Source organism: Pinus tabuliformis, chromosome 9 (assembly GCF_031772625.1).
Source record: "Pinus tabuliformis cultivar Carrire ecotype Pingquan chromosome 9, CPIR1, whole genome shotgun sequence".
NCBI lineage: Eukaryota > Viridiplantae > Streptophyta > Pinopsida > Pinales > Pinaceae > Pinus > Pinus tabuliformis.
The window spans coordinates 755,409,089-755,431,724 of NC_142307.1; positions in this window are offsets into that span (position 1 = coordinate 755,409,089).

The window sequence follows — 22,636 nt, forward strand, 5'->3', positions numbered from 1 at the left end:
AGAGTGCAAAAACAGAGCAATTTTTGTCTGTCTGTTATGGAATTTATCAGAAAATTCCAACATGGTATCAGAGCTGGTCTAGGCACTCAGTGAGTCAAAAACAGAGCTTGTTTTTCACTATAGGAGCTGTAAGAAGTTTGTTGAGCAGAATTTTTCCAGCAGAGAAAGTTTTTGCTTGTTTTCAAAATACAGTCAGTATCTTTTCTTTACCAATACAGGTTAAGATGGCAGATGCTGGAACAGGTTTGACAAATCCCCAACTGCCACAGTTTAATGGGAAAAATTATAGTTATTGGTCCATAACAATGAAAGCATTGTTTGCTTCTCAAGGAATATGGGAGCTGGTTGAAACTGGCTATGCTGAACCTGCAGATGCAACAGCGTTGGCTGCTTTGACAGCAGCAGAAAGAGACCAGTTGAAGGGTGACAGAAAGAAGGATGCCAAAGCCCTCTTTTTCCTCTTCCAATCAGTACATGAAAGTGTTTTTCCGCGGATTGCTGCAGCAACAAAATCCAAAGAGGCATGGGATATTCTCCAAACTGCCTATCAAGGCATGGAGAAGGTGAAGACTGCAAAGTTGCAGATGTTGAGGAGAGACTTTGAAAATCTCAGCATGAAGGAATCTGATACAATAGATTCATTCTTCACTCAGGTTATTGGCTTGATAACCCAGATAAGATCTCATGGTGAGATTCTTGAAGATAGAAGGATTGTAGAGAAAATCTTGAGAAGTTTACCCTCAAGGTTTGAATCTATTGTGGTGGCAATAGAAGAAACAAAAGAGCTCTCACAGTTCACGGTAGATGAGCTGAGTGCTTCTCTTTTGTCTCATGAACACAGACTGAGTAGAGGAACAGATTCCTCTTTTGAGTAAGCATTCAAGACTCAGATGTCTTTTGGCCAAAGAAGAGGTAGAGGCAGAGCAAATAATAGAGGTCGTGGAAGAAGCCAAAACAGAGGCAGAAATTACCCTGCTAGCACAAGCGGAAGGAGCTGCAATCAAAACCAAGCTGAAGGTTCAAGCAAACAACAAGCTCATGGACAAAGGTATGACAAATCCCAAGTCCAATGTCATTATTGTAAAAAATTTGGGCACTACGCCAATGAATGCAAGAAAAAACAAAATGACATGAATAATAGGCAGAATGCTAATTTTGCAAATGAAGAAGATAAGAACCCAAAGAACGTGCTATTAACATGTAACATAGCACAAGACAAACAAGAAGATTTTTGGTTCTTAGACTCAGGTTGTAGTAATCACATGACTGGAAATATTGCAATGTTTGCCAATCTGGATGAAAATGTGAAATCTGAGGTAACAACAGGGACTAATGATAAGATAACTGTCAAGGGTAAGGGCAGAGTCAGTATTCGAGCAAAAAATGGAGAACAGATGATTGTGCCAGAGGTATACTATGTACCTGGTCTGAAATGTAATCTTTTGAGCATTGGACAGCTCATAAACAAAGGTTACAACGTGTTCTTCAAAGATGATTTGTGTACTATCAGAGACATACCTCCAAGTAAGAAGATCATTGCACAGGTGCAGATGACCAGCAATAGAATGTTTCCTCTCAAACTCAGGGCAGATTTGAAGGAAGGCAGAACTATTGCGGCTGTAACACAAGAAGTCTTTCAGGAACAGGTGAAAGATGTGAATTGGTTGTGGCATTTGAGATTTGGACATCTCAATTTCGGAGGCCTGAATCTGTTGCACAGAAAGGGCATGGTAAAGGGATTGCCGTTGATTGAGAAACCGGACAGCCTTTGTGAAGGCTGCATCTTGGGCAAGCAACACAAAGAAAGCTTTCCAGCAGGAAAGAGTATAAGGGCAAAAGCACCCTTGGAAATTGTTCACTCTGATGTGTGTGGACCGATGCAAATACCATCATTTGCTGGAAATAAATATGTTTTAACTTTTATTGATGATTACACCAGAAAGACATGGGTGTATATGCTGAAACAGAAGAGTGAAGTGTTTGAGAAATTCCGCCACTTCAAAACTCTTGCTGAAAAGCAGTGTGGGCATTATATCAAAGTGCTCAGAACAGATAGAGGAGGAGAGTACATCTCCCAAGACTTTCTGCGTTTTTGCAGAGAGAATGGCATACAAAAGCAGTTTACCACAAGGTATACACCTCAGCAAAATGGTGTTGCTGAAAGAAAGAATAGGACCATTCTTGACATGGTCAGAAGTATGCTGAAGGCAAAACACTTGCCGCATGAGTATTGGGCAGAAGCTGTTACTTGCGCAGTTTACATCTTGAATAGATGCCCAACTAAAGATGTCATGAACAGAATACCAGAAGAGGCATGGAGTGGTCAAAAGCAAACTGTCACTCACATGAGAGTATTCGGTTGTGTAGCATATGCACATGTACCGGATCAGCTAAGGCAAAAGCTTGATAGTAAGGGGGAGAAGTGTGTCTTTATTGGCTATTGTGATGAGTCAAAAGCATACAAACTCTATAATCCATCCACCAAGAAGTTAATAGTAAGCAGAGATGTGCAGTTCATTGAAGATGAAGCTTGGGATGGAAGCTTGGAAAAAACAGTGAATGTGAAGACAATTGTGTCTCATGAAGAAGAAGAGGAAGGGACAGCAGCAAATAATCCTTCCTTGGTGGCTCCTCCTCCACCATAGCAAGTACAACAAACCACACCACAAGCTGGAATTCGAACAGCCTTGAGAAGTCAAGGAAGACCAGATGTTGTTACACCACAAACAGCTGTTGCTGAAACACCACAGGGATCTGATATACCCTCAAGTTCGGATGGAACTCCAAGCACACCAAGAAGACCAAGATTTAGAAATCTGAGTGAGATTTATGAACAAGGAGAGGTAAGTAACAATACCAGTCTGAATTCATTATTCTCTTTGTATTGTCATATTGATGACCCAATCCATTTTGAAGATGCTGTAAATGAAGATAAATGGATTGAAGCAATGAATGAAGAAATTGGTGCAATTGAGAAGAGTAAAACATGGGAGCTAGTGGATCTCCCTGAAGGCAAGGATGCCATTGGAGTTAAGTGGGTCTATAAGACCAAAAGCAATGCTGAAGGTAAGATTGACAAGCGCAAAGAAAGACTTGTTGTGAAAGGCTACAAGTAGCAACAAGGCAGAGACTATGATGAAACCTTTGCACCAGTAGCAAGGATGGAAACAGTGAGAACAGTGTTGTCTATTGCAGCACAACACAAATGGAAGATTTATGAGATGGATGTTAAATCTGCATTCCTGAATGGAGTGTTAAAAGAAGAGGTTTATGTTGATCAACCTCCGGGCTATGAAGTTGAAGGCCAAGAGCATAAAGTTTGTAAACAGAAGAAGGCTCTTTATGGGTTGAAGCAAGCTCCAAGAGCATGGTACAGCAGAATTAATGCTTATCTGATTGAGAATGGGTTTGATAAGTGTGATGGTGAACCCACACTCTACATAAAACATAATGACGGTAAGATTATTATTGTTGTTTTATATGTAGATGATCTGATTTTTACTAGCAATGATGCTTCTCTCATTGTTGATTTTAAAGCAGTCATGAAGAGTGAATTTGAAATGACTGACTTGGGCTTCTTAAGATATTTTCTTGGAATTGAAGTAGACCAAAGTGAAAATGGTGTTTTCATTTCTCAAGATAAATATGTAGACGCTGTGTTGAAGAGATTTAACATGCAGAACAACAAGGCTACTGTGACTCCAACAGTAGTGGGGATGAAATTAACCAAAGAAGACAGCAACAAATATTTTGATCCAAAATTGTACAAAAGCATAGTTGGCAACCTTATGTACTTGACTGCAACTAGGCCGGACATTATGCACGCTGTGAGTTTAATTTCCAGATTTATGGAAAGACCAAAAGAGACTCATTGGCAGGCAACCAAGAGGATTCTAAGGTATGTGAATGGAACGAAGCGGTTTGGTATTTTATACTCCTCTTCTGAAAGTTTCATGTTGACAGGTTACACTGACAGTGATTGGGCTGGAAGTGTTGATGATAGGAAAAGCACATCGGGATATGTGTTTCATATGGGATCGGGAGCCATCTCATGGGCTTCCAAGAAGCAACCAGTTGTGGCTTTGTCAACAGCAGAGGCAGAGTATGTGGCAGCAACAGCAGCAGCATGCCAAGCAATATGGCTGAGAAGAGTTCTCAAAGATTTGTGTCATGAACAAGAAAAGGGCACAACCATTTACTGTGACAATAGCTCAGCAATAGCATTGTCTAAAAACTCTGTTTTTCATAAAAGAACAAAGCACATAGACACCAAATTTCACTTCATACGTGAATTGGTTAACAATGGTGAGATTGTTTTGCAGCACTGCAGAACAGAGGATCAGCTAGCTGACATCTTGACAAAACCATTAGCAAAGAAAGGTTTTGATCATTTCAGAAAATGTCTGGGTATGCAGCAGTTGAAATTAAGGGGGAGTGTTGGAATTTAATTCCAACTGCAACAATGAACAACTGGACAAGAATATGATCTGCAGTAAATACTCCAGGCTGTTCGGTGCAGCAAAGTCGCCTTTGATATTTTTGCACATTAATATGCATTAAAGTTTCAATTGAATTCCCCTGCAGACAACCGACTTGTTTTTTGATAAAGGCATTACCGCCTTGCTGCATTAAATACAGAGATAAACATTAGAAGATATTTTGTAATTTTTTATTGTTTTAATCAGATATGTTTTAGAATATAAATATCACACAGCAGTTATGTTTTAAGGTTAGCAGCAGCTGAAGAATCACAGAGCAGAGGAGAGCACGCAGCAGCGTGAGGAAGAAGAATAATTTCAGAACAGTGAAATGCACAGCAGCGCACAGCAGGAGTAGATGCAACAGCGCAACAGACAGCAGAAAGGGAAAATGCACAGCAGTGCAGAAATTTGAATGTAATTCGTTTTTGATGTTTATCTGTGTGGAACAGAAGCGTTCCTTAATGAATTTCTGAAGTAGATGTTCAGCAATAGAAGTTGTGAAATTCCCTCAGTATGAGGAAGACAAATCTGTAACAGTTAGTTTTATTTTAATAAATACAAGTTATTTTTCCTGTTGCTGTTACACCGTAACTCAAAAAATACTTGACGTAAAAAATTTACGTTGCTGCAACACCACGAACAGCGTTGCTGCAACACAAGTTACAACAACTGAAAAAAAAAAACTGTGTTGCTGAAACACCGTTTCCAGTAAGCGATTTTCTGTTTTTCTGTGCAAAAACAGAGTGCAAAAACAGAGCAATTTTTGTCTGTCTGTTATGGAATTTATCAGAAAATTCCAACAACAAATAACAGAGACATATATTGAGAAAAAGTATTCACAACACAAATTATTGGAAATAGAAGCTAGATTAATTTTCGTTGATGCAAAGGGAATATCTTGTCGCCATGGATAGACCAAACCATGGAAGGATGTTTTGAAATAAAAATGATCATTAAATAATCAATACTTCACTGTAAAGGTGACTCTACATATTAATAAATCCCGCATCATGGCCTCTTTACTGGCACAGTTTAGCAATGAGCATCCTATTCCCATTCCTCCCTCTGCTTACGTCCCCACACACATTTATTGTTTATACAAATTATAGAATAAATGTGATTTTTTTTTTTTTATTTAAGAAAAGGAGTAGATGTTTTTTTCTTTTTGGGGTTAATTTTGTGTAAACTTGGAGGGTTTTTAAAATTATAAGTTTTGGCTTAGTTAGCCTACCGAATCTGAGCTTTTATGGATTTTTTTTTATTATATTCAAAAATATATTTTAAATAACAAACATATATTAATATATTAAAATATATTAATATATTAAATTAGTAATTAAAATTTATATCAAAAATATATTTTAATTTTTAAATAAAAAACATATATTAATATATTAAATTAGTAATTAAAATTTATATTAATTTCAATGTGTTAAAATATTTATGTTTCATGTATTTATTATGAAGTAAAAAATTATATTGATAGATTTTCAAATAAATTATTATCTCTAAAGAATTTGTTTAATATTAAATTTAAATTTGATATATAATTTGATTTTGCTAAGTTCGGCTGCTGAGGGTATATCATAGTCATGTCAAAGAATAACACCTGAATAAAGTGGGGAAGAGGGTATATCATAGTCATGTCAAAGAATAACACCTGAATAAAGTGGGGAATTGAACCGATAACATAGCATGTAGGAGTGTCTTAACAGTTTGTCCAATCATAGTCTATCCAATGCCATATAAACTAATTAGATATCTAAAGACTAATGTTTCTCTTCATTACCTTACATGTTATAGCTTCGATATAATATGTATATAATATTTTGACATAGTCATATGATTGGAAAAAAAATTATTTAGCCATGAACGAGGGTTTGAGCAACATATGTCACACAAGCATTGGCACAAGTGTGAGATTGTTTCAATCTCGAACAAATTTCCTCCCCTCCGTCCTCCACCCTTTAGGTTGTTATCCTTCCTCTGCTGCAACATTTTTGCAGGAACATCATATGAATGTTCTATTCCTTCGGTGTCTCTTTGTACCTTTAGGGGCATTTGCTAGTTGTATATAATGATGACGGGATGATGATGATGATTAACATATGTGAAGAGAAAATATTGTCACTTGGACATTTCTAGGACATAAAATAATTACTCATAAATCTTTATATTTTTACTTCTATGTTCAAGAAGAATTAAAAGAAACATTTTAATATCAACATAGTTTTGTTCAGTTAAAAGGTCAAGAAGTTTGGTATTGTCAAAAATATTTTGAAATTTAGATTCAATTTGAGTATGAGCTAGACAATCTAAGAGAACTTAGTGCTTTTCATATTTAACCCTGCTATTGTTACAAAGGTGATAGAAAATTTCCACCCATGATTACATCTAATTTCACTATGGAGATCGTGAGAGTTTGTTCATATTTTGAATTTTTTATTTTCTTCTTTACACAACTCAAAAAAAAAATGTCTACATGCTTCTAGTTTCTGATATTTGGGTTGAACACCTTCTTAATATAATATATTAATTTACTTTTACCCTCTAACTCTTTATCACCCTACTATTTAATAATAATTAAGTTTTGATGCATTAATATCTTTATTGTACAAAATGATCTCCTCTTTTATATCCTATCTAGACATTGCTCATCCTTATGTCATCGCCACATAAATTGAAGGTGGTTTTGTCTAGAGTTACAAGAAATTGTAAGAAAATTCTTGTCTTCCATGTTATTTAGCCTATTCTTATACATTCTACATTGATGCCATGGTTTCAATGAAGAGGATATTTTAGCTTTGTTTGTCAAATTGTTTGTGTCCTCGAGAGATGGCTACAAGCTTAACATTTGGCTTGAGACCCTGTGACCCAGGGGCATGTAAGCTATCAAAATCACCCTCAGATCGCACCCAACCTTGGCCACACTATCCCTTAACATGATTGGATTTTTACTCACAAAATTTCTTATAGGTGACCTTCACATCATGGTGTGACTTAATAGTACACTGCATCATCATCTATTCTATGCCTCGTGAGTAATGAAGATGATATGATATTAGGGTTTATTTCCTTAAATTTCAACATAAACAAAATAAGGTACAATAATTATAACTGAAATTGTTGTTACAACAATCACAAAAATTAATATTATGACACTTAATAGTCATATATATATATATGACACTCTAAAATATTGTTATCTACTAAACTTACTATAATAAATCAATATACATGGAATAATTTCCATAATATCAAAATATGATTAAAATGTACGTTAATAATAGTATCAATCATGAATTATTTTTAATTTTATTATATAACTTTATATTTGAATTGTTTTTTTATATACGTGTAATCCTTAATCAAGAAAATTTTAGGTTAATATAAAACAATAAATAAATATTAATTATGTTGCTATAATTTCCATTTCATAATTAGTGTCGATGATTAGAAGAATATATTTGAACATCATATGAGTCCTATACACAATTTTTTCTGGTCAATTACAAAATGTTGACTAACCTCCTATTGTAATAAAATATATATGGTACTCAAAAAAATAGTACCACCTAAAATTAAAATTGTTACAGTGTTAATGTTATAATTTTATCATTAATAAAATTTATGGAGACTTTAAAATTGCGCTAATCCTCCACTACAATAGTAGCTGGTCACATAATGTTGTAGTTACTATATGAGATAATAATGAAACGGGTTAATAATAGAAACATATAGAATGTTCTTGTTATCCTCAAATATTAATGGAAATTTTAATACTAATTATGAATAATATTAGAAGAAATAATCCACCCGAGTCCAAAATTAAGACGTCAACAATTTGCTTGTGCAAGTTTATATAAATTTATTTTCCCTAGTTTATCATGAATTTTATGAATAAAAAGAAGCTATATTGTGGATTAAATGATAGATAATAATAATGTAGTGCCAAGGACGAACATATGTTGAATATTATCTGTAGTCAACAAGATAGGGCTTGCAAAAGGCCATAGGACTCTACCCAATTATTAGTTGTTTTATTAGATTTCTAGTTTATCAACATGATGAAGATTCACACCACGGTTATTTAATTGTTAAATAATTAAATTAAATTAATTAATTAGTTTCTTAATGATTTAATAATAATTTGTTAATTTATAAATTACTTAATAATAATCAGCCAATTATTATTAACGTTTAATAATTATTATTATTAATCATAATTAAAAATTATAATAATAATTAATAATAGTTCATTATTTTCAAGGCATGAAGACATGAAATATTTTCTTCTACAAATTTATTTAAATTTATGTTTTATAGTTTATTATGACAATTCCATCACAAAAATAGTGAACACATCCATTGAAAGTGGTGAATTATGTGATTTTTTAATTCCTCATTTTAGAAAAACTCAATTTAGTTAAACTAAAAAAATTCTAGATACATTGTATAATTCAAATTTTAATCAAATATGTGTTCAAAGATCAAGAAAGGAAAGTAGAAAATAGGTTTTGGTTTTGTATCTATATGAAAGTTATGATCGGTACACATTGGTTGGTATATTGAGTGGTGGATTGAAATTGTTTTTGAAAGAAAATTAGAAGGAAAATGTTTTCTTTTCGTAATTGGTTTCAAAAGGTGATTGAGTTGTCTTAAGATTTAATTAGCATGGGTTTTATCAGTTATTATTTTCTACCACATGCTATTCTATCTAGTAAACATTATGAGTTTTGGGCCATTAAGATGAGAACCAAATTATGAATGGATCAGTTATGGGATATTGTATCACATGGGTTTTGAAGAACCCTGAAGTCAAGTACCTATGAGACCATAACATAAAAAAAAGGATCAACTTATAGCTAATAGGAAGGATGACACAACAACAATATCTTAGATTTAAAAAGGTTTGGATGATAGCATTATTCTAAATATTGCAGAAGCAATCATATCTAGAGAAGCATGGAAAAACATGGAAATGGGGAGAAACATCAATTGACATTGATTTGAGCCATAGAGAATTCCAATTGCTAATGAATCACCCATTATAATAAGAAAAGCTGAATATTTTGATATCTCATAAATAATTAGACACATTATAGAAGAACCTACTAAAGTAGAGGAACATAAGAAATACATGGACACTAAAGTTTTGCAATGTAATATGGTAATGGTAGTGGAAGAAATTGTGGAAGTAAAAAATGATTTTGTACAAGATGTACTGTGTGTACATGATGTAGAAAGTGAATCTCGTTATACAAATACATGTGTCAAGGATCAGTTTCCAACAACATCAACAAGGATTGACAGAAAAGTTCAATCAACAATAGTTGAGGTACAAGTAGATATATAAGAGAAATCATACAAAGAAAAAATAAAACCTTGAAGGAGACAACAAAAGTAACATTGAAGCTAAATAATCAGAAACAATATGTAGAATGTAGAGTTTGGAAAAAATGAAAGAAAAAAACTTGTATAGCATAAGGGATGAGGACAACCTACACCAACATGTGGAAGTAAAACAAGTTTTTGACTTAATATTATGCGTTGTATGCCTGGCTCAAAATTGGACTAGTAGACACTAATAGTCGTAATTAAGGGGGCTATTTGGGGATAATTACTCGAAATCACACTTAGTTACCATGCAATTATGGGAAGTTTACCTAAAATCTAAATTTTGGATGTCTCATTTTTGCTAGAGTCCTAATTTAGTAATTCTTAGTCATGAATGTGAGAGCTAATATTATAATATATATTCTTAGTGGGCTTGAGTCTATTTAGTCAAGTAGCTTCCAAAAATTGAATCAATGAAATTTACTAAACATCATATAATAACAAATTGTGTTATTATGTGATTTATTCCTTTGTCTATTTATCAAATGAGTCAGGCTTCCAACTCCAACTGAATCATAAGCATTGAAACCTTGGAAGGCTTGTTTCTATGACTATGAAAGAGAGGAAAATTATGATGGGAACCCTAGAATTAGTCTAATCATGACTATGGAAGTGTTGATGGTACTGGCCCTGCCAACATTTAGGGGATCTCCCTGGTATCAAGCCCAACTAGACCTCACACCATTTGGTGTAGGAGTCCCATCTGATACAATGCCCTAGTTGTCATTATCTTAGATATTTTCCTTACCTCTTGATGTTCAACACATGAGAGTGTTATGCTTGGAACTTTAAGAAAGCAAGGTGAGTATGCCTGATGAGTGCGTAATATAACTTTGTGTCTGGGTTCTATTATAGTAAGGGAGAGGGTAAAAGTGAGCCTTTAGATGAGAGGTAGTAGTACCACCCAGGGAGAGACACATGCGGAAACAAGAAGTTTATGTCCAGCATCCAGCGGAATAGTCCACAGTGGATGTGGTAGTCGTGAAAACCAAAGTAGAAGGGAAAACATATGCACCATCCAGCAGAGTAGTACACATGAGGGTGAAAGTCATTATAACCAAGAAAACACAAGAATGGTCTGTCTAATGTCCGATTGAGTAGTCCACACAGATGAGACAATAGTGATAAACAATACAACACCTCTTCAACAATTTAAGTACTAAAATAAATGCAGTAGCTCAACTATCTTAGTATAGGTTAAGCAAACATGCACTACAAATTTTTAAAGAATAGTCTTACAAACGGATATGAAAATGAGTGAAAATGTGCTGGCCCGAGACAGGGTTCTGAATTAAGAAAAAGTTCCAAGACACATTTGTACACCATACATCACTAGCCCTAGTAGTGGGACATTGGAGCCACTCCACGCTCCTCAAAGAACAGACTACAGACTCTCAAGGCTACGTGGGAGGAGCCAAGGTGAAAATTCCTTGGCTCATACAATGGGAAAGTATATATAGCTAAGGGGGATAACTGGCCCTTGTGACTCTTCGACTTCCCTCATGACTTGTTGACTTCCTGTGACTTTTTGACTTACATGACTCTTCAACTTCATATGTGTGTCTCTTAGACTTTCACATTACATTACATTTTATTACAACAAGTATGGCCCATATTAGTGATGTGCCTGAGACAACTCATGACACAACTCGACATGACACTACTGACATGTACTGGCTGACTGCGATGTCTGTGTCGAGCTTCTATGTTGGTGAGTGTTGGGTGTGCTCTCAGTGTATCATGTCTTCATCTACGCATGGAAAGTTGTGCGGGGACTTTGATGGTCTTGGTATTTTCTTGATGGTGCATGTGTATGTGTCCCTTTCACTTGTTGCTCGATGTGATTTGTACATTTGTTCAATTGCGAGCAAGTCCTCTAACATGTGCTCCTTCTTCATCCCATTCATCATCGCACCATGTTTCATTAATGTACCCGTTCCTGCAATCACTCATGACGAGATGACATCAAATCCAAAAATCTCATAGTCTAGTGTGATGCATTTTTTTTTGTTTCAGGTGCAGGTGACTGAGAAACGGACAAGGCACTGAAACTACGCAGAGCACAAATCAGGATGATATGAGAGGCTCTGGAGCACGGTCGGGGAAAACTGTGTATATGTCACTGGGAGATAGATTTGTGCAATATGGGATAATAGTGACAGCTCCAAGGTAGAACCCATCTCGGCAGAACTGTGTAGTTTCGAGGAGGAAAACAAGGCAGGGTGTCGGGAGGAACAGTTCGGAAATTCTATGCAGTTTTTGAGGATGAGGACTAGACAATTCATCTGTTGGTCCAACTAGGGATTTGCGTAGTTTCTCCAAGGAAGATAGAGTGGGTAGGAGGAGGCACTGGCATACATTTCTGCATAGTTTTCCACAGTAAGGCTGGATTGGGTTGTGGGGAGCTGCTGGACATCATGCGCATTTCTTAGAGACAGTGTCGGACAACTTCTAGTTGTGGGAGACAATAAGCTTACTCACTTCTAGGATTTCGCAGTGCAGGCTGCCCCAGAAGACAACCTCAAGCTCTGCACAGTTCTAGACCGCATAGTAGGGTCACTCAGAGCTGAGACTATGCAGTGTAGCTTAGTTGGGGTTCGGTTGAAGGAGGGTTGTCCAGTCGACATATTTTCAGGAAAATTAGCTAAGTATGAGAGAAAGTGAACTTTTGCATACCTGACATTGGGATCACACACTTAGCATTACTCATTGACAAGACACCTCAAACCAACAAGACAAACATCTGCTCAGTGAGACTGCCTTAAAGTTTAATAGTGACAAGTGTGAGACTTGAGATAGATCTTTGAACGACTACGAGGACACTTGCGGGATAGTACATGCAACTTTTTTTGTGAGTATGATTGATGTTCACAGAGTGGAAAAAACTCATGCACACAAAGTCAAACCTTCATAATTTCCAGAGGAAGACTGCAAGCATGACATAGTAATCAACATGCCAAAAGACGACCAGTTGTCAATCAAGAAAAAGGGATGTAAAGACTCAACAAGATCTCATGGAATGAGCTCGGGTTTTTGCAACCATCAGGGGAAAACTAAGGAAGGCTCCCAAATTTGATGCAGGCCAAAATTTTGAAGGGTGCTACAGCCGCTACAATAATTGGCATAACACTGGTTGAATACCAAGTTTTGTTTTTTAGTTCATTTTCAGCATAGGGGCTTGGCCTTTTAGTGAGTATTGATTTGTTGTGTAGGTTACTTTGGCTTCCCCACTTACCCCATGTAAAAACCCGGTTCACCTTGTGCCAACTCAGTCAAACAAAGAAAAAATTTCAGCTAGATCACAGTGTTTCAAAACTGGGAAGGGTAGTTTGGCTTGCGAGCTTAAGATTTTCATAGTATAAGTTTTCATCTCTGGCATTGTTCCGCTACCAACAGGCCAGGACAGTACCCCAGAAAAGTCACATAGAAACACAAGAATTTCTCCACTTCTAGCGAGCTTGGTCAGTACCCCGGTGGAGTTTCCTGCTTCACCTCTCTACGCAGGAAGCCTTTCTCTTCTTTCACCTTTGTATTTTTTTGAAAGAGAATTGTGCATAGGAACTTATTTATTTTTTGGTGGAAGAGGGATCTTGACTTATTGAGAGAAGAAGAGATTTTTCCTTTAGAGAAGAATGTAAGACCTTTGATTTAGGTTTGCTCGTTTATATTTTTCCCCTTCTCTATTTCTACTCATTGGATAAACTTGAACCCGCAGAGTAGAAGACTGAGTACATGCATGCGGTTTCCCAGTTTGGACAGAGATTGATGGTTTGACAAGAGCTTCCCTTATATAAGGATCATAGTTTTCGTCAAGAATTCATCGGCCAAAAGTTACAACCAAGCAGAGAGAAGACGAACACAGGACTAGCCAAGCGTTGTAGCGTCACAAGACTCTATAACTTTAGCCACATACTTATTCAAAAGCCAAAGCACAATATAGAGCAACACTTGCTTAAAAAACACAAATGACAAGACATAAAAGCAAATCAAAGCGAAGTAAAAACAACAAAGTAAAAAAACAGAACGAGCAATGAAAAGACTATGTACATAGAGTGAGGCACAACCCTAGATCATTGAAAATAACATTTTTAATCTTGGCCATTGACAAGAAGGTTGTCGATCCTCCCGTTAAGTGATTGCAGATGATAGATGTGTTGGCCAATTTTTTCATGAACTATGAAAGGGCCAATCTACAGGGACTAGAACTTTGTGTGTTTTCCTTTGTCTCCATGGGGTTTGTCCCACTTCAAGACTAAGTCACCCATAGTGAAGTTGGTGTTCCCTACAAACTTTCGATGTAACCATCTCTTGATACGGTTTTGGTGTAGTGAAATTTTTTCTTTTTCTTTCATCCATTTTTCCTGTAACTTGTGTAATGTCTTAATCCTACACTAAACCAATAGACACAACTTGCCTTGGGATTCTTCGAATAACTAGAGAGCAGGAAAGTAGATATTTGGTGGCAGGATGACTTCTTTTCCGTATACAAGAAAGTATGGACATGTGTTCAAAGAGTGTTTGAGTGTAACTGGTTCAACCCAAAGAGCATTCACAGAAGCGGAATTCCAATGTCATTTTTCAGAGTAAATGGTTTTTTTTATGATGTGAATGATATTCTTGCTTGTAGATTCCACAAGACAATTTCCCTGCGGGTAGTATTTCATTGAATGTTTAAGCACTATACCATATTGCAATGAAAGATCATAAAGTTTCAACGAAGATAAGTAAGTTTCATTGTTAAAAACAAGTGATACAGGAACACCCAAACCTCGAAATGATGTTCTACTGAAGGAATTTGATGACTTCCTGGACATTCACTTATTTAAGAAGAACTTCTTCTGTCCACTACGTGAAGTAATATGTAACCGTTAGAATGTAGTGGCATTTCTTTGATAAATGTGGGAATATTTTCCTAATGATGTCTAAGCCTCACTATTGGAATGTTTTGTCCATTGCAACAAGCTATAGATGGGTTGTTGACCTTCGAGTTCTACTGGTGCATTGCTGGTAGACTGGGCACTTGTGAGTATAATCGTGTGCATGTTTAAACAATGTGGGCTAGTAGAAACCGGTTTCCATGACTTTATGCACTGTTGTGTTACCCACAAAGTGACCCCTGGTTGGTTCGTCATGCAGATCATGTACCACTCTCTCTAAATCATATGCTTCGAGACACTTGAGAAAAATTCCATTGTTGTGCTTTCTATAAAGCACTCCTTGCACCAACTGGTAGGATAAAGCTTTGAGTAGGAGTGCCCTCTTCTACCGCATGGAAAAGCTTTGAGTAGGTGCTCACTCTACATTATACATATCGATTCTTACTCTCATCTAGTGAGCTCTTCTTCTTCCTCTTGTGTGTGTAACGCTTCTGCTACAAGTCTGGAGAGACGATGACCCTTGACAATGTGAACTGGTTTGATATCAAGAGTAGTCCTGTCATCTAGTTTTCATGTCTTTCACCTAGCTCTTTTTGAGCAAGCATCGATTTCACTGCTGGGTGTGGCACAATGATTATACAATGATTTTTTAGTGGTTAGGGTCTGAAGTGTTTCACGCCTTGTATACATCATATGCTTGTTTATCCAAAATGGGGGAATGTAAGGGATGAAAAAAATGACGAGGGGCCTGCCTAACCCCATACTTTTGAGGGCCCATCGGAGGGAGAAGGTAGTTTAGCTCGGGTCTTTGCATGCTTGCGCTCATGAAGGAGATGGGACATTCCTTGTTCATCTCATCCTTTTGAGTGAGCACTGTAGCGAGTGAATTGTCAGAAGTGAAAGTATACAACAATAAATCTTTGTTGAAAAGTGGGTTGTATAATGCAGGTGCATCTACTATAGCTTGCTTGATACGGGTGAACGTGCGTCCTTTTCCTTATTTCCATAGGTATAGACTATGTCCTTCTTGATCATATCTTTGATAGGTTTAACAACTGACACATAATCTGAGATGAACTTCAGGAGGAAGTTGATCTTCCCTAAGAAGTTCTACATATCTTTCTTGTTAACTAGGTGAGGAATCTGTTTGATAGCACAAACTCGGTCTGAATCAAAATTGATCCTACTCTTGGTGATGATATGCTAAATGAGATTCCCCTCAAACACTGCAAAGACGCTCTTCTTGAGAAGCAAGGACATCTCATACTTTTGACATCTCTCAAAGATCTTCTTAAGATGACACAGGTGGTCTAACCATCTTCTAGAAAATACTGTCACATCATCAAGGTAAACCACCACACTCTATCCAATGAGACCATGAAAGGTGATTTCCATAATGTACTGAAATGTTGCGCCTGCGTTTACTAGCCCAAACGACATTCTTCGATAAGTGAACATACCCCTCTTCGTATGGAATGTAGTTTTAAAGCCCATCAGGTTCCGCTAACAAAACCTGGTTATATCTGGAAAACCCGTTAAGCAAAGAAAACATTTATGCTCTAGATATTGTCTACAAGATGTTTTCCATAGATGGCATAGGGTAGTTTTCCTTATCTAAGGTACAATTAAGATTTCAAAAATATATGCATAGACGGATCTCCCCGAACTTATTCCTGATAGGAACTAAGTTTGAAACCTAAGTAAAACGAGAACCTTGTAAATGATTTGAGCACCCAACAACTTAGTCAATTCTTTTTGTATGAGGGGTTCGTGTGACGAATGGAATTTTCTGAGCTTTTGCTTAAATGACTTGACCTCTTCCTTAATCGGAATGATGTGTGGGATTATTCAGTTTCATATGTTTTCAAGTCATCATATTTCCACGTGAATACATCATTGTATTGTATAAATAGGTGGAAAAAGGCTTCCCTCTCTTCTAGTGTGCAACACGTACCTATATTCATTAACATTGGATCTCTCTTTGTTCCCATATTAATATGTTCATGCATCAAAGTGGAACTATGGGTTTTAGTGTTCCTAGGCCCTTTGAAGTGGTTCTGCAAGTCATATAGCTTCTCGAGTGAAACCACACCCTTGGGGATGAGGTTTCCTTTACTGTCATTAGTTGTGTCTTGTAGAGACTACTCATGCACGTATTCATCTATAGTTCCATCTTTGAAGAAAACAGCGTTGGCCATGAAATGTAGTATCTGTTCATCATCATAAAAAACACGCAAATTAGTGATGTTGTCAGGGATAGATGGCTTATACAAAATTTCAATAGTAAATCTATCCCTAAGCGGTGTCATCCTAGCAACTGCATTTTCCAGAGCATCTGCAGCTGCATTGCGCATTCTTGGTACAAAGATGATATTAAAATCTTGGAAATTAGAGATAATCTGCCATACCTCTTGTTGGTAACTCTTAAGACAAGGTGAAACACAATGTATGGTGTTACGTACCTGACGTACAACAATTTCCAAATTAGCCACCACTTTCAACATAGCAACGTTGAGGCTGAGGGTTTTCTGTAAACCCAAAATGAGCGCTTCATGTTCGGTAGTATTGTTCGTGCACTCAAACTCCAAGCATCTCGAGACTAAGTGTTTCCTTTGCCTTGGGTCTATCAAAACATACCTAGCTCTAGAGCCATCTTGTGTTTTGGATCCATCAAAATACAAGGTCCACAAGTCATCTATACAATGATTGCTTGTCGCGCTAGTACTACTAACACTACTACTACTACTATTACAATGAACAGTACAAGCTTCATTTCCACTAGTTGGGAAAGGAAGCAGACCCAACTCTGTATCTAGTGTGGTGGTGCTCCACTATGTAAGATAACATCCCAATTGCATTTCCAAAAAGCAATTGCCGAACATAAGTTCTGTGAAATCCAACGGTTCATTCTGACCATTCAAGGGAGTAACGTTATGTTTCATATATATCTCCGACAACACCCAGATCTGTTTGTTTCTACCCTGGTACAAAAGCCATAAGTGTGACCAGTCTGTAGAAAAATATCCTTGCAACTCGCTAGACTAGGCATTACTGAGCAGTAAGCCATATGCTTCCGAGATGTCCACGATCACAATGTCAATTCACTAGTGAGCTCATCCATCAGATGATAATTGGATGATCACATCCCATAGTTCACAAATGGCTGGCACAAATTTTAGGTTAAGTTGGATGATCTGCATAGTTGTATTGCTCCATTATATGTTCATTTGTTTAGCGATGGAGAGTGGCATGACATTGACTGATGTGCCAGAGTCAACCAAATAGTTGTGGACATTGAAGTTAAATATTTAAAATGATAACAAAAATGGTGGGCAGAGTGAGTTTGCTTCTTCCATGTGAAGCACGTTGAGCACAGATGCAAGTGATCTGGGAGACTTGCTTGGTCCCTTGCTAGAAGAGGCAACATTTTATGTGGAGGTTTGCCCCAGTGCACGCAAAAGAATATATCATTGACCCATTACTTTGGTTAGATCGTATAGAGAAATTTTTGCACGGGTCTTCTTCATATCTTCAACAATATTTTAATCCAAAGTGGGAAGACTCACCGAGTTTTCCGGGGGAAGACTTATGTTTGTATTGTCTATTGGAGTGTTTTGGAGTTTTCTACTCATGGGCGTATCTTTTGCTGTAGTTGTCTTCCCAAACTTGCTTTGTGTTTTTTGTGTTGAGGATTTTGGTGGATCAACTATTCTAAGCAGTTGTTTAAATTTTTATTTTAGTATCTCAAACACATTGAGAGCCCCTTAACTTCTCAAGTTGTATCAACTGTTCTGATTTGGGGGATCCTTGTTGGTGGTTTTTTTCTTCTAGGCAACATTGAGACATTGATACAAGTTAATTACATACACATAACTTGGAGCTTCATCATTTGCAGAATCCTCTTCATCATCTTCATCCTCCGATGGAACCTTCTCACTGGATTTAAAATGATCATTCAACCATGAAGCCTAGTGCTCATAACTCGGTTCCATTCTGGACAAGACTTCTCTAAATTTCATTATTCATGGATCACATAGAAGTTATCCTTCGTAATTTGGTCCACTTGGAACACAAAATTGTAGCTCTATGCATATTTATCCAAGTGGCTAATGCTGCTACCTAATGTCACATTCTTCCTCTGCGAAAATCTGGGAGGTCTACTGCTCACTACTGTCTCGATCGTCTGTTGCTTAATTTCAGCTACTTTGGTTGTCAAGGACATGAGGAGATGAGTTGGTGAGTCTTTTGCTTCCTCTGCGAAGAGGGAAGAGTGGTCACTCCTCGAATCAGTCCAAGAACCTTAGAAAATTGATGGGTGATGGTACAGACAATGCAAATGTGGTGATATGAAATTTCTTGTTCGAGTCTAGGAGGTGAGGAGTGACCAACTTCAGAGTTGTGTATGGGAGAGAGGGAGTCTGTGTTACTGCCTTGACCAAATGATGGATACACGGGGTTAGGAGGACATTTAGTCGTAAACTACTAATGACCCTCTTTCTCACACCAGAAATGTTGATAGTACTGGACCCGCCAACATTCATGGGATTTTCCTAGTACGAAGTCCCAACTAGACCTCACACGGTTTGGTGTAGGAGTCCCATTCGATATGATGGACCGGTTGTCATTATCTTAGAGATTTTCCTTAGCTCTTTCTATTCAACACATGGGAGTTTTATTCTTGTAACTTCAAGGAAGAGAGGTGAGTATTTCTAGTGAGTCCATAAGCTTACTTTGTGTCAGAGTTCTCTTACTGTAAGGGAGAGGGTAAAAGTGAGAGTCTAGATCAGAGGTAGTAGTACCACCCATAGAGACACACACGAAAAATGCAAGGGTCTGTCCAACATCCAGTGGAATAGTCCACAACGGATGTAAAAGTCATGGAAACCAAAGTACAAGGGAAAACATGTGCACCGTCTAGTGGATTAGTCCACAACTGGGTGACGGTCGTTATAACCAAGAAAACACAAGAATGGTTTGTTTGAGGTCCAACGAAGTAGTCCATATAGATGAGACACCAATGATAAACAATACAACACATCTTCAAAAATCTAAGTTCTAAAATAACAGAAGTAGTTCCACTACCTCAATACAGGTTAATAAAACATTACAAACATTTAAACAATAGTCTTACAAATGGATACAAAACATGCGTGAAAATGTGATGGCCTGAGACAGGCTTCTAAATTAATAAAAACTTCTAAGACACATTTGTACACCATACATCACTAGCCCTAGTAGTGGGACATTGGATCCACTCCTCACTCCTCAAAGAACAAACTACAGACTCTTAAGGCTATGTGCGAGGAGCCAAGCTGAAACATCCTTTTCTCATACAATGAGGGGTTATATATAGCCAAGGGGGATAAGTGACCCTTCCGACTCTTTGACTTCCCTCATCACTATTTGACTTCCTATGACTTTTCTACTTACATGACTCTTCAACTTCATATTTGCATCTCTTAGACTTTCAAATTACATTCCATTTTATTACAACAAATATGGCCTGTAGTAGTGATGTGGTCGAGACAACTCATGACCCAGCTTGACATGACACTCCTAACATGTACTAGCTGACTGTGGTTTCCATGTCGAGCTACTATGGTGTTGAGTGATGGATGTTCTCTCGATGTATCATGTCTTCACCTATTAGGCCCCTATACTACTAGTGTAACCCCTTATTGTTATTAGTACAACCCACTTATTATATTAATGTACCCATGTAGTGCCCATATTGTTACTATTGTGCCCCATAGAAGCCCACTATTATTATTGTGCCCTTACATTATTATTGTTATGTCGGTTTTGATTATGTTATGACCCCTTAGACTCCTATATATAGAAAGGAGGTCTTTTCATTTGTATCATCCAAGAATTGTTCATTTATGTAATGTAAAGGAGGTTTCCCCCTCGAAGAGGCTAAATTCTAAGGCGTTGATCTATCTTTTCTATCTTTTCTTGAGTTGGTTTCATAACATTTGGTATCAGAGCTTTGGATTCTAGGGTTTCGCTGCTCCAAATAGGTCATCGTGGAATTTTCGCTATAACATTTTTTCTTTGATGTTTCAGAAGTCGCAAAAAAAAACCATTTGAGAAGAAATCACGTTGAACCTTGGGTCCAAATTTCAGAGCTTTTCACGTGATATTTGCGGAGATATGATCTGAGGAGGTTGGTCTTTCTTCAGACTCCTGAATTACATTCAAAACAGGTGACCTGGGGAAAATCGTCATAACTTTCTCTCTGTGGATCGGATTGAAATTTTGTAAGAAGGTACAGAAAGAGGACGGACTGTAGTTTCTTCTATGCATGTTTCAGATCCAAAGGTTGAAACAGTGACTCGTGGCACATCGTACAAGTTCGCTCTACTGAACTAGTCTATAAGAAAGTCACTGTGGGAGATTTCACATAACTCTTCCTTGGAGAATCAAATTTGGGTCAGACTTGTGGCATTGGAAAGAGGACATAGAGGGCTACTATAGCTCACAAATACACTTGATGATTGGAAGGTACAGAGATACATCAGAGGCAATATCGAGCTCCTACAAAGTGAAAAAAGGTGTGTATATTTTCTTAAATTTTTGCTTAAGATTGGTTTCAAAATTTATTTTGAAGGAATTCATAGGGCATAGTAGAGCATTATTATCGGTAACTGATGCCTCGAGGAAAGAAAATGCAAACACTTATTAAGGAACCTGAAAGCTCTAGCATGACTCATGAAGAAGAGGAAGAAATGCAACATGATATATCAAAATTACAAGACCAAGTGCAACAACTGTCCCTTGCACAAAAAGGAACAGAATCTAAGATCGATGGTTTAAAGAAAGATGTAGAAGCTAAGATGGATGGTTTAAAGAAAGGTGTAGAAGCTAAGATGGACTGTTTAAAGAAATGCGTAGAAGCTAAGATGATTGACATGGAAGCTAAGATGGATGATTTGAAGATAGATTTGAAGACAGACATGGACGAATTGAAGATAAATATGAATAAGTTGCTACAAGAAATGGTCCCTAAGGGTGAAAGGGCACTAAAGGAAACTCATGATGAGAACAAAAGAAATGTTAATCATGATTCCATAGACGCTAATGTTGGATCGAAGACTCACCATATTCCAAAAATCAATATGAGGAAGTTTGATGGCAAGGATCCTGCCACATGGATATTACAGATGGAGCAATTCCTCGATCTCAATAATGTGCAAAACACACAAAAGGTACGTATTGCAACTTTATATTTGGAACCAAATCAGTTTGTATGGTATCAATGGCTTTGCTCTCGTAAACCATTTATCACTTGGGCAATTTTTACGGAAGAATTGATAGCACATTATGAGGATACAAAAAGAAACATTTTTTTTAGCCAATTGATAAGTCTCAAACAAAAGGGTTCAATAATGGAGCACATTGAGGAGATCCAAAAATTGAACATAAGGGTAAAAGATATTCTAGAGGAGCATAGGGTTGATGTGTTCATAGGGTCTTTAAAGGATAATATCCAACATGATGTTCGCCTTTGGGAACCTGATTCATTAGAGAAGGCATTCGGGTTAGCAAGAAAAATGGAAAGCAAAATTATGGCAACCAGGAAGCATACCACTCACAACTATAAAGACGGAAGCGTTGTTGCCCCTAGTCTTCCACAACCTATAAGGTTGACACCACAACAATTGGAAGAAAAAGAGCAAAACGGCTTTGTTACAGTTGTGATAGCAAATACACTAAAGGTCATAAGTGTGCTGAGAAGAAATTATTTTACATAGATTGTGAAGAGGAAGAAGAAAAGGAGCAAGAAAGGTCAAAAGAAGAGGATATACTCCAGGAACAAAGCCTATATGAAGAACAAATAAATCCGACCATATCTTGTAATGCATTGGTGGGAATTACCAC